At 36.8% G+C, this 9,426-nt stretch overlaps 1 pseudogene; it reads left to right on the top strand.

The window, feature by feature from the left end:
- Window positions 1-4,448: 4,448 nt before the first annotated feature.
- The window catches only part of LOC117170950, a 6,376-nt pseudogene continuing 1,398 nt past the window's right edge, over window positions 4,449-9,426 (top strand).

Below are 9,426 nucleotides of genomic sequence, written 5' to 3'. Positions count from 1 at the left end.
TCCTTTACAGACTGTAACCACCTATCTCACGGTTGTGAGACGTGGTTATGGCTGAAATTTTACCGCGATTTCGCTGGAAGCGGGTGCAATTTTTTAGATTAGGACCCGCTCCCGCCGAAATCCTGCGGTTGTCCCTATGACAAATTTTTAATTATATATTATATCAACTTATTTACGGATTTTCTTTTGTATTATACTTTTTTGACGAAGACACTGAAAATGTTGTTTGTTTTTATTTATTTATAACGGCTTCGAAGATCCTTCAAGAAAGATGCAATTTTCATTTTTTTGAAGAAAATTTTAAAGGGTTATATTCCATAGAGACGAACTCAAGACATAACCAAGCCGAACTCAACTCAAAGCATTTTTATTTGGAAGGTAAATAAGTGTCCAATTTGACACTGTTTGTTAAAATTCAGGCTCTCGCTGTGAGAGGGCGTGAGCACTTGGGCTCTTTCACTTCTATCCCGCTGATCCGTTTTCTCTCTCGATGCTCAGTGACGCTCCCGACTTTAGGTAGCGAGGAGGTCTGCATTACTTAGTTCAAGATTAATGTGTAATTTGTGAGTTGAAACAATATAATCCTTCAGTACACCTCTCGAGTTCTACTATCTCATCCTAACCTGCGCAGAAAATTAACATTCATCCTAGCGAGCCGCATTCAGTCAGCAACGGAGGTGAATCGCTGCATCGAGAAAGACAAAGGAAAGGAGACAAAATCGATAGTGCGTTGAGCAGCACAGACACAAAGCCTTTTAAGCCTACATTTTTGTGGTCGACATTCGAATCATGTAAGTAACACTTTAATGCATATTGAATACGATCGAGCATTTCCCGTGCCAAAAGAGTGAATAAAGAGAGTCCATCTAGTTCTACAAAAAGAAAGTGAACAAACACGCGGTCAAGAGATCTCCCGCCCAAAATTGGTGGAAAAATAGAGTCATTCTCTTACGTTAAATTTGCATTCAGAGCAATAAAGTAATAAGAGAGCGTGGGGCGAAAATACTACCTAACTATCCGTCTCTCTCTCTCTATTTCTTTCTCTTTCGCTTCTCAAACATGACGATGCTTGATTCGCAAGCCGAGCTTCAACATCTACGCACAATTACTTCAAATAAGCTGGGATAGTGTCGGCGTGTGCCGTCGTCATATCTTTCTTTCTCTCGAGCCTTTCAGGTGATGCGTGACTATTCCTTTCGAATTGTTCTATCTCTACATACTTGGCGGGCGGAAGCCCGCTGGCGCTCTCTTTTTTCTTTTTATTTCTTTTGTTTTATTTTGTTTTTGTTTCTCCAAACTCAGCGCCTCTGGCGCTCAGATTGTCCAGCTAATGCATGCGTTTTACAGAGCAGCTGAAAAACTTCCGGCTGTTCAAAGCGCATTATGTGACGCTCTCCGGCGCTGCGCTGCTTCCATCCTCGACACACCCAGCAAGACTGAACGTTCGAAGCACTTCAAATACGTCTTGAAATGTTGGAAAATTACTGGTCAGCCTTTCAAGGGAATCATTTAGTGCTCATTCAGCAACCCCGGAACGACAATTTCAACTTCGAGAACATGTATGCTGAAATGAAAATCGCATATATTAACTCGCGAACTCGCATTTATGACCAGCAACGCAGACTCGAGCCAGCTCCAGTCGCTTTCCCCGAAGCGTCAAATTCACTTGTTAATTTTGAAGCCAACTCTGCGTCCTCAGTTGGAAATATACAAAGAGGGTTGCGGCTACCTACCTTTGAAGTGCCTTTTTTCTCCGGCAAGCGAGATGATTGGGAAACCTTTCGAAACCATTTTCGCGACTTTATTAATCGAAACGATCAACTCAGTGATGCGGAACGCTTTTTTTACCTGAAGTCTCTCGTCCAGGGCGAAGCCAAGTTAGTGATTGAAAATTTGCAAGTAACATGTGCTAATTATGCCACAGCATGGGCGTTGTTGGAATCTCGTTTAAAACATCTACGCCTACTTATCCAAGATCACTTGGTGGCTCTGCGCAACATTTAACCTATGCGCTCGTTTTTATCTTCAACGCTCTGCAGGTTCCATGAAGCTTCCCATTGAAGCCTTTTAGCTTCAAAATTTAAAATTGATCACTCCCGCATATGCCGTTTATCCAAGCACCGTGAAACGATGGTAGCCACTAAACCTAGCAGCAGATCGTTCATTCGGACAGCCGCGATCTATTGATCTTTTGCTTGGAGCGGATGTCTATTACTCACTTCTGCAACCCGAAATTCTGCAACAAGAAGACATTGTGGCTTAAGGAACCGTCTTGGCCTGGATACTCACAGGCTAAGCTTCGAGAAGAGGCTCCGAGTGGTATTCAATGCTTCAAGATCCACTTCGTCAGGCTATAGTTTGAATGATGCCCTTCACGCTGGACCGAAGTTAAAAACAAACATAGCGTACATTTTGATTCGATGGAGGCGACGCCAGTTCGCTTTTTGTGGCGATATTTGTAAAATGTATCGACAAATTTTGATCGACCCGCAATACATGGATCTACAACGAATCGTTTGGAGTCGGAACGAATCTGAGCCTGTGACGCATTACCAACTGCTTACCGTCACATATGGCGAGTCGTGTTCCCCATATCTATTTTTTAGAACATCTGTACATCTGTCGACGATATACTGACCGAATGTGATACCCTTCAACATGCGAAAACTCTACGTGATCAACTCATACAACTATTACACGCGGGAGGCTTTCCCTTCAGAAAGTGGGTGGCCAATCAACCTGAGCTTTTGGAAGATCTCCCTAAGACAGATCGACTTCGTCCCACATGGCATCAACCTTGTAGTGACGGCCTAGTCAGTGAATTGGGTGTTTTCTGGGATCCCCAAAATGACTGCTTTCGTTTAACATTACCTCAAATCTTCTTATCTGGTGAAACAAAGCGTGTCATCCTATCGATAGTGGCTCAATTGTACGACCCTTGTGGTTGGATCGCGCGGACTATCCTGATCGCTAAACTACTTATGCAGGACTTATGGCGGGCTGGTCTTTACTAGGATGAGACCGTACTTTCATCTTATCGAAAACGCTGGGTTGATTTTACGATTCGCCAACGAGCTATCAACCCTCAGCTCGTCACTAAATATTTAAATACAAATGAAATAAAGAAGGCATTTCATGTGTGCGTGCGACCCAGTCAGGCACTATGGTTATCTGAGGAAATCAATCGATTACAATCACGAAATCCACCATCGTCTAAGTCTCCGTTAAAAGGGCTTAATGCCTTTCTCGATTCAGATGGAGTGTTGCGGATAGGATGGCGCCTACAGAACCCTCAGTTAATCTTTTCCGAAAGACATCCACGGATAATTGATGCTCTTTGCGCCTTAACCAAACTTATAATGGCGTGGGCCCACCAACGAGCATTACATGGAGGATTTCGGTCAACGTACGCATATTCGATGCATCAAGCTTGGATAATAGGAGAAGAACGCCAAATCCGACACATGATTCATAAGTAATGGCCCCTTTGCCTTGAGCTCGAGTTATGCGCATCCGACTATTTTCATGCACTGGACTGGATTACGCAGGGCCCTTTAACATTCTTTCAGCGAAATGTAGAGGTATTCGCATCAGTAAGGGTTACATTGTTGTGTTCGTGTGCTTTACTACAAAGATGTTGCCTTTCGAGCTGGTTGGAGATATGACAACTGCAAGCTTGATCAGAGCCTTGACACGCTTTTTCAGTCGTCGCGTAAAACCTTCAGATATGTAGAGTGTCAACGGCACATATTTTCGTCGAGCAGACAGTGAACTGCAAGAAGCCTTTAGTCAAGCTCAAGTCGACTGGAACCAAGTTTCAGGAACGCTTGCCAGTCACGAAATCATTTGGAATTTTATACCTCCTAGAGCCCCTCATTTTGGTGGCCTCTGGGAGGCAGAAGTAAATTTGGTGAAGGAGCATCTGAAACAAACCATTCGGCCAAGAAATCTTACTTATGAAGTGTTCAACACTGTACTCGCCAGCATTGAATTGGTGTTAAATAGTCGTCCCCTTGTCGCTCTGACTGGGGATCCAGACGATTTGGATGCGATAACTCCCGGACACTTTACAGTGGGAGTACCCTTGATTTTCATACCTGGCAACGAGACAGTGGAAGGGGATCTCGACAAATTGACGCACTGGCAACTCATCAAGGCCATATGCGATCGGTTTTGGCATCGTTGGAGTCTCGAATATTTGAATACCCTCCAGCAACGGAGAAAATGGATACGTTCCAGCGCTGACTTAAAGGTTGGAGATTTGGTGGTCGTGGTCGATCCCAGCTTGCTGTCCATCAACGGCAAATAGCCCTTAGCTTGAAGTTCGGAAACATATCCTGGACGAGACGGGCACTTTCGTGTAGATACGATCAAGACTGCGACCAGTGAATATAAGCGGCCCGTCGCTAGATTGGCTCCATTGCCCGTGGAGTTTTTGCCTACAAAAGATGTTCCCGGCGTCGAACCAAATCCTGAAACCACATCCTCTACGTCGGGCGGTCAGTAGGTTTCGTTCAAGGAACAAGGCGGGCGGTATGTTGAAGTTCAGGCTCTCTCTGTGAGAGAGCGTTAGCACTTGAGCTCTTTCGCTTTTATCCCGCTGATCCGTTTTCTCTCTCGATGCTCAGTGACGCTTCCGACTTCAGTTAGCGAGGACGTCTGTATTATTTAGTTCAAGATTAATGTGTAATTAGTGAGTTGAAACAATATAATCCTTCCATACACATCTTGAGTTCTTCTTTCTCATCCTAACCCGCGCAGCAAATTAACACTTTTCAAATAACAAAAAATTTGATACATTTTTTATGCCCCTGGGCAAAATTTTTTTTAAATCTGGAGTCCATAAACTATATACTTTTTTATTTTACATTAAAATTGTAAAAAGAATCAAAATAAGACTTTTGATCATCTGAAAAGTGTCAGTCAGAGAAAAAAGTGGCCACGTTCAATTTTAATGAAAAATAAAAAAGAGTCAAATTTGACAAAAATATGACTATTAATATTATATTTTTACTCAAAATGTCACGTTTTTATTTTCCGTTAAAACATTATCTTTTGTAGTTGAAAATTCAACTATGTGGTAAAAAATTCATTTATTTTGTTAAACATTTGTCTTTTTTGCAAGAACATTATTCTTCATGTTTATAAGTCCATTTTTGGTTAAAAATTCAACTATTTTGTCTAAAAAATTCAATTTTTCATCCAACAATTTCACTATTCTATTTTTGGTTGAGTATTTATTCTTTTTCGATTGAAATTAATTTCTAAATTTGAAAAATTTTACAATTTTATTTGGAAATTGTTTTCTTGATTGCTTAAAAATGTATCGTTTTTTGTTGATAATTAATTTCTTTGGTTAAAAATTCTTTTTTCCTTTTGTAGAAATTAATTTTTTCAACTAAAAACTTAAGTAGAAACTACAATTTTCAGTTAAAAAATGTTTTTTTTATATATACAAATTTTTGTTTTTGGTAGAGAAGTTTTCTTCTTTTTTTAAAATTTGTATTTTTTGTAGAAATTTATTATGTTTGTATTAAAAAAAAATTAACTATTCTATTTATGGCTGAAAAATGATCTTTTTCAGATAAGAAATCCAACTATGTGGTTAAAAATTCATGTAGTTTTTGGAATTTCGTTTTTTTTTCTCGGTAAACTATCCTTGTTCTAGCTAGAAAATGGTTCCATCTGCACCAATCTTAATAAAAATCCTTCTGTTTTTTTTGTTGTTAAAAACTAATGTTTAATGAATATTAAACTATTTTTTTTTAATCTGTATTTTTTGATTAAAATTCATTTCTTTAATGAAAAATTAATTCATTTGTTGAAAAACTGACTTTACTGTTGTTTGCAATTAATTTTTGCGAATGATAATGTCACGATGCTAATTTTGGTTGAAAATTAATGTTTCTTTTCAACTAAAAATTTGTCTTTTTTAGAGAAAATTTATCTTTTAGGTGGAAATATAATTTTTTGGGTAAAAATTTATATATTTCGTTTAAAGTTCGTTCTTTTTTAATTATGTTTTCTTACCAAAAATGTTACTATAGCATTTTCTTGAAAATTTCCCTATTTTTTGGAAAACTATTTTTTTTTTTAAATTAATTTCGTTGAAATTTCCATTTTTTTTAAATACTATTAGTTCGAAAATTCTTTTACTTGGTTACAAAATTCATGGTTTCTTCGTTGCAATAAAATTTCTTAAAGTTGTAATTTCGTTTTTTTGGTAGAACATCCTTTTTTTCGTATAAAAATTAATTTGGCTAAAATGTAAATATTTGGTTGAAGCTTCTTTTTTATTAGTTTTTTTCTATACTATACTATTCTAAATTAAATTTTTTCTGTTCGAAATTGGTTTTTTGAATTTAGAATTAAAGTATTTCATTTATGTTTAAAACTTTATATTTTCAGTGAAAATCCATTTTTAATTGTACATTTATTTTAATGGCAAATTAATGGTCTTTGGTAGCAAATTATTCTTGTTTGAAAATTCATTTCTTTGTCGGAAAATTCGTGTTTTTTATCGGGTAGAAAATGAATTTTTTCAACTGCAGACTTAAGTATAAATCAAAAATTTCAATTAAGAATATATTTATATTTATATTATGCCCTGAAATCTGGTCTCCTATATATGTATTCACATACAGTCAAAGATATTTTCCATTTCGCAATAATTCTAATAATTGTGAGGGTAATTCGGGATTTCAAAACCGGAATGAATTTGCATAGCAGCTAGATCATGATTCGTGAAGTCGGGAGAGCTGGGGATCGTGCTCGTGCATTTTCGGCTTTATATTAGACTGGTCTTCACATCATGTAACAGAGCCGACTCACCGACACGCTGCATTTGCATGTGTTTCTCCCAGATGGGAAACTGGTGGAGACCTAAAAATCCCACGTTCTGGAGACACTGTGTGGTAAAATTTGACCCCCCCCAACCCCCCGCCCACCCCAGTTTTTGTCGAATGTCAACGTTTTGAGACCTGCATCCGAAAAACAGATTTTAACTTTTATGTCTGTGAGCAAAGGATAACTTTCGAAAAAATGTATCTATTAGATTGGCCTTCGGTACACTCTTTTAGTGTCGTCGACTAAAGGCCAAGTTCGTTAACCAGCTATTTTGGATGAAAATTCAGAAAGTGAGTTCATTTTGAATATTGTTAAGACCACTTTTTTCAAGATTCAAAAATTCTCTGTACGGATATTCCTAGCATTCAAAAAGTCAAACAATGTAGCCTTATGACTTTTTTCATAAAACCAGAAATTAGCAGAGTTATGGCATTTACAAAATTCCAAAAAACACACAAAAATGTGACATTTTGAGCCTTATAACGAATGATTTGAAAAAAGTCAAATAAATAAAAAATCTTATTTTTGAATGCCCTATGAGATCATTATAATACAACGCTGCTGAAGGTTGGTGACCTTCTTAGCATAAAATAGCATCGAGCTATAACTCTCGGTTGAAACTTATCGCCCCCCCCCCCCCCCAGCACTCATTAATCGAAGTTTCGTGGGACTGTTTTTGTAAATCGCGTCTCCATCCTATGCGCTTTAAGAGACTCTTTTTTGGTGAATCTTTAGAAGGTGAAGCAATAGGGCACCAGAACTGCGATGTTAAACACGATGCGGTAGAAAATTAAATTGACAAAGTCTAGGTCACTGAGGTTAGCGACATAATGTAGAAGTTAAAAAACAGTGAGGGTGCTGTGTATACTATTTGTTTAAAATTTAAATCGAAAAAATAAAATTAGAAATGAGGAAATTTACTTGATGAAAAAAACGACAGAGAGTTACAATAAAATGCTTAATAATACATTTTTTGTAAAGGATGCACATTTTTTTAAACAAGACAATGAAACTACGTCTGTTTTAATACCAATGTATGTTATGAATTATAATGATATACATTTATGGGAATGATATACAATTTCAGGGACAAACTCGAGTGCAAAGCACGATATACGTGATGAGAATGTGTTCGTTAAGACCGAAGAAGCTTTAACAAAAGAAAATTCACAATCACCAAATTATTCTTAACGGCCTTTAGTTTTAAAAATTCTCTGCGAAAAGACCAAGCGCGAATTGCGAGATAAACATATTATCTTACGCGAAGCGCGAGAACCATCAATCGCGTGGTCTAGGCGCGCTCAAACTTGCGAACCGTGCGCCTAGCGCGCGATGAGCATGTGCCCCAACGCGGGCAGATTTTTTTTAAATGGCTGTATACAATACCCGTTTCTTTTTTTATAGATATACAATTGTCCGTTTAGAAGTTTTTTAAATTGTCAGGTAAATTTATATCACCACTTTCAGGTATCAGCTCAGTTATTTCATTAATCGAGTCAAGACAGGCAGCTTATCTGATAATACGCACTTCAGATCATTCTTTGTAGTTTCGAGTACTTGTCAGCATTGAGACAAACATGGATTATGGTATTTAAAAAATTGTACGTCATACACTATTATTTTCAGAAAAACCAAGTTTAAATAACAAATATAAAGTACGTTTTAAGATTAATAATTTTTATTAACACATTTCCATTTTACTTGACAACATACACATATTATGCATAAGTATAAACCCAAGAGCAGAATACTATTTTTATCTTTCTCTCTAGAAGAATAAGGTCACGTATGCTACAGAGTATCTTTTTATTCTTGTATATAAAAGAAGCACGAATTATTATTTTTAAGCCCAAAATGCCTTTAGAAAAAATCAACTAAATTTTATCCAATCTAGATTATAATTTTCTTTTTTTTTAAATAATCGCTCTAAAATTGAAATATGTATTATTGTACCTGTTACTTTAATTTGTAAGGATAGGCATATTCTCGAAATAATAATTAATGAGCTCAAGTAAATATTCTACTCATCATTCTTCGAAACATATTTATTTTAATTCTTAGCATTTCTTGCATGAATGATTTCTGGGGAAAATAGGCCGAGACATGACTAATCCTGAATTTTCTTATTTCCGGAGAATTTAAAACTTATATTTGTGCACTATTATGGAGCTTATGTTCTTCTCTTGATGCGTTATCGTGCATTAATAATCTGATCAATGCATCAGAAGATTTCAAACTGATTGACCATCTATCACAGAGGCCCACAAAAAAAAACAAAAGTGTGTGTGCAATTGACCAGACCTATATATTCTTATGTATTTTTTGACGCTGAATCCGAATTTGCAATAAAAAAGTAGGGTCCAGCTACTTTTTTATGGGGTTTTGCTCGAAAAACCTCATTTTTGACTTCAGAATCGCATTCTATGGGAAAAAATACATCGAAAGCCATGTTTTGATTTTTTTTACAAAAATTTCAATCTACCATACGGCGATGAAAAGGCAGAAAATCGCGAAAAGTGAAAATTTGCTTCAAATTTGATTAAAATGACATTAAAATCAAGTTTTACGATTTTAAACCGA

This window comes from Belonocnema kinseyi, chromosome 4 (assembly GCF_010883055.1).
Source record: "Belonocnema kinseyi isolate 2016_QV_RU_SX_M_011 chromosome 4, B_treatae_v1, whole genome shotgun sequence".
Classification (NCBI taxonomy): domain Eukaryota; kingdom Metazoa; phylum Arthropoda; class Insecta; order Hymenoptera; family Cynipidae; genus Belonocnema; species Belonocnema kinseyi.
The sequence above is the reverse complement of the archived record's forward strand: the minus strand, read 5'-3'. Positions and strand labels throughout refer to the sequence as shown.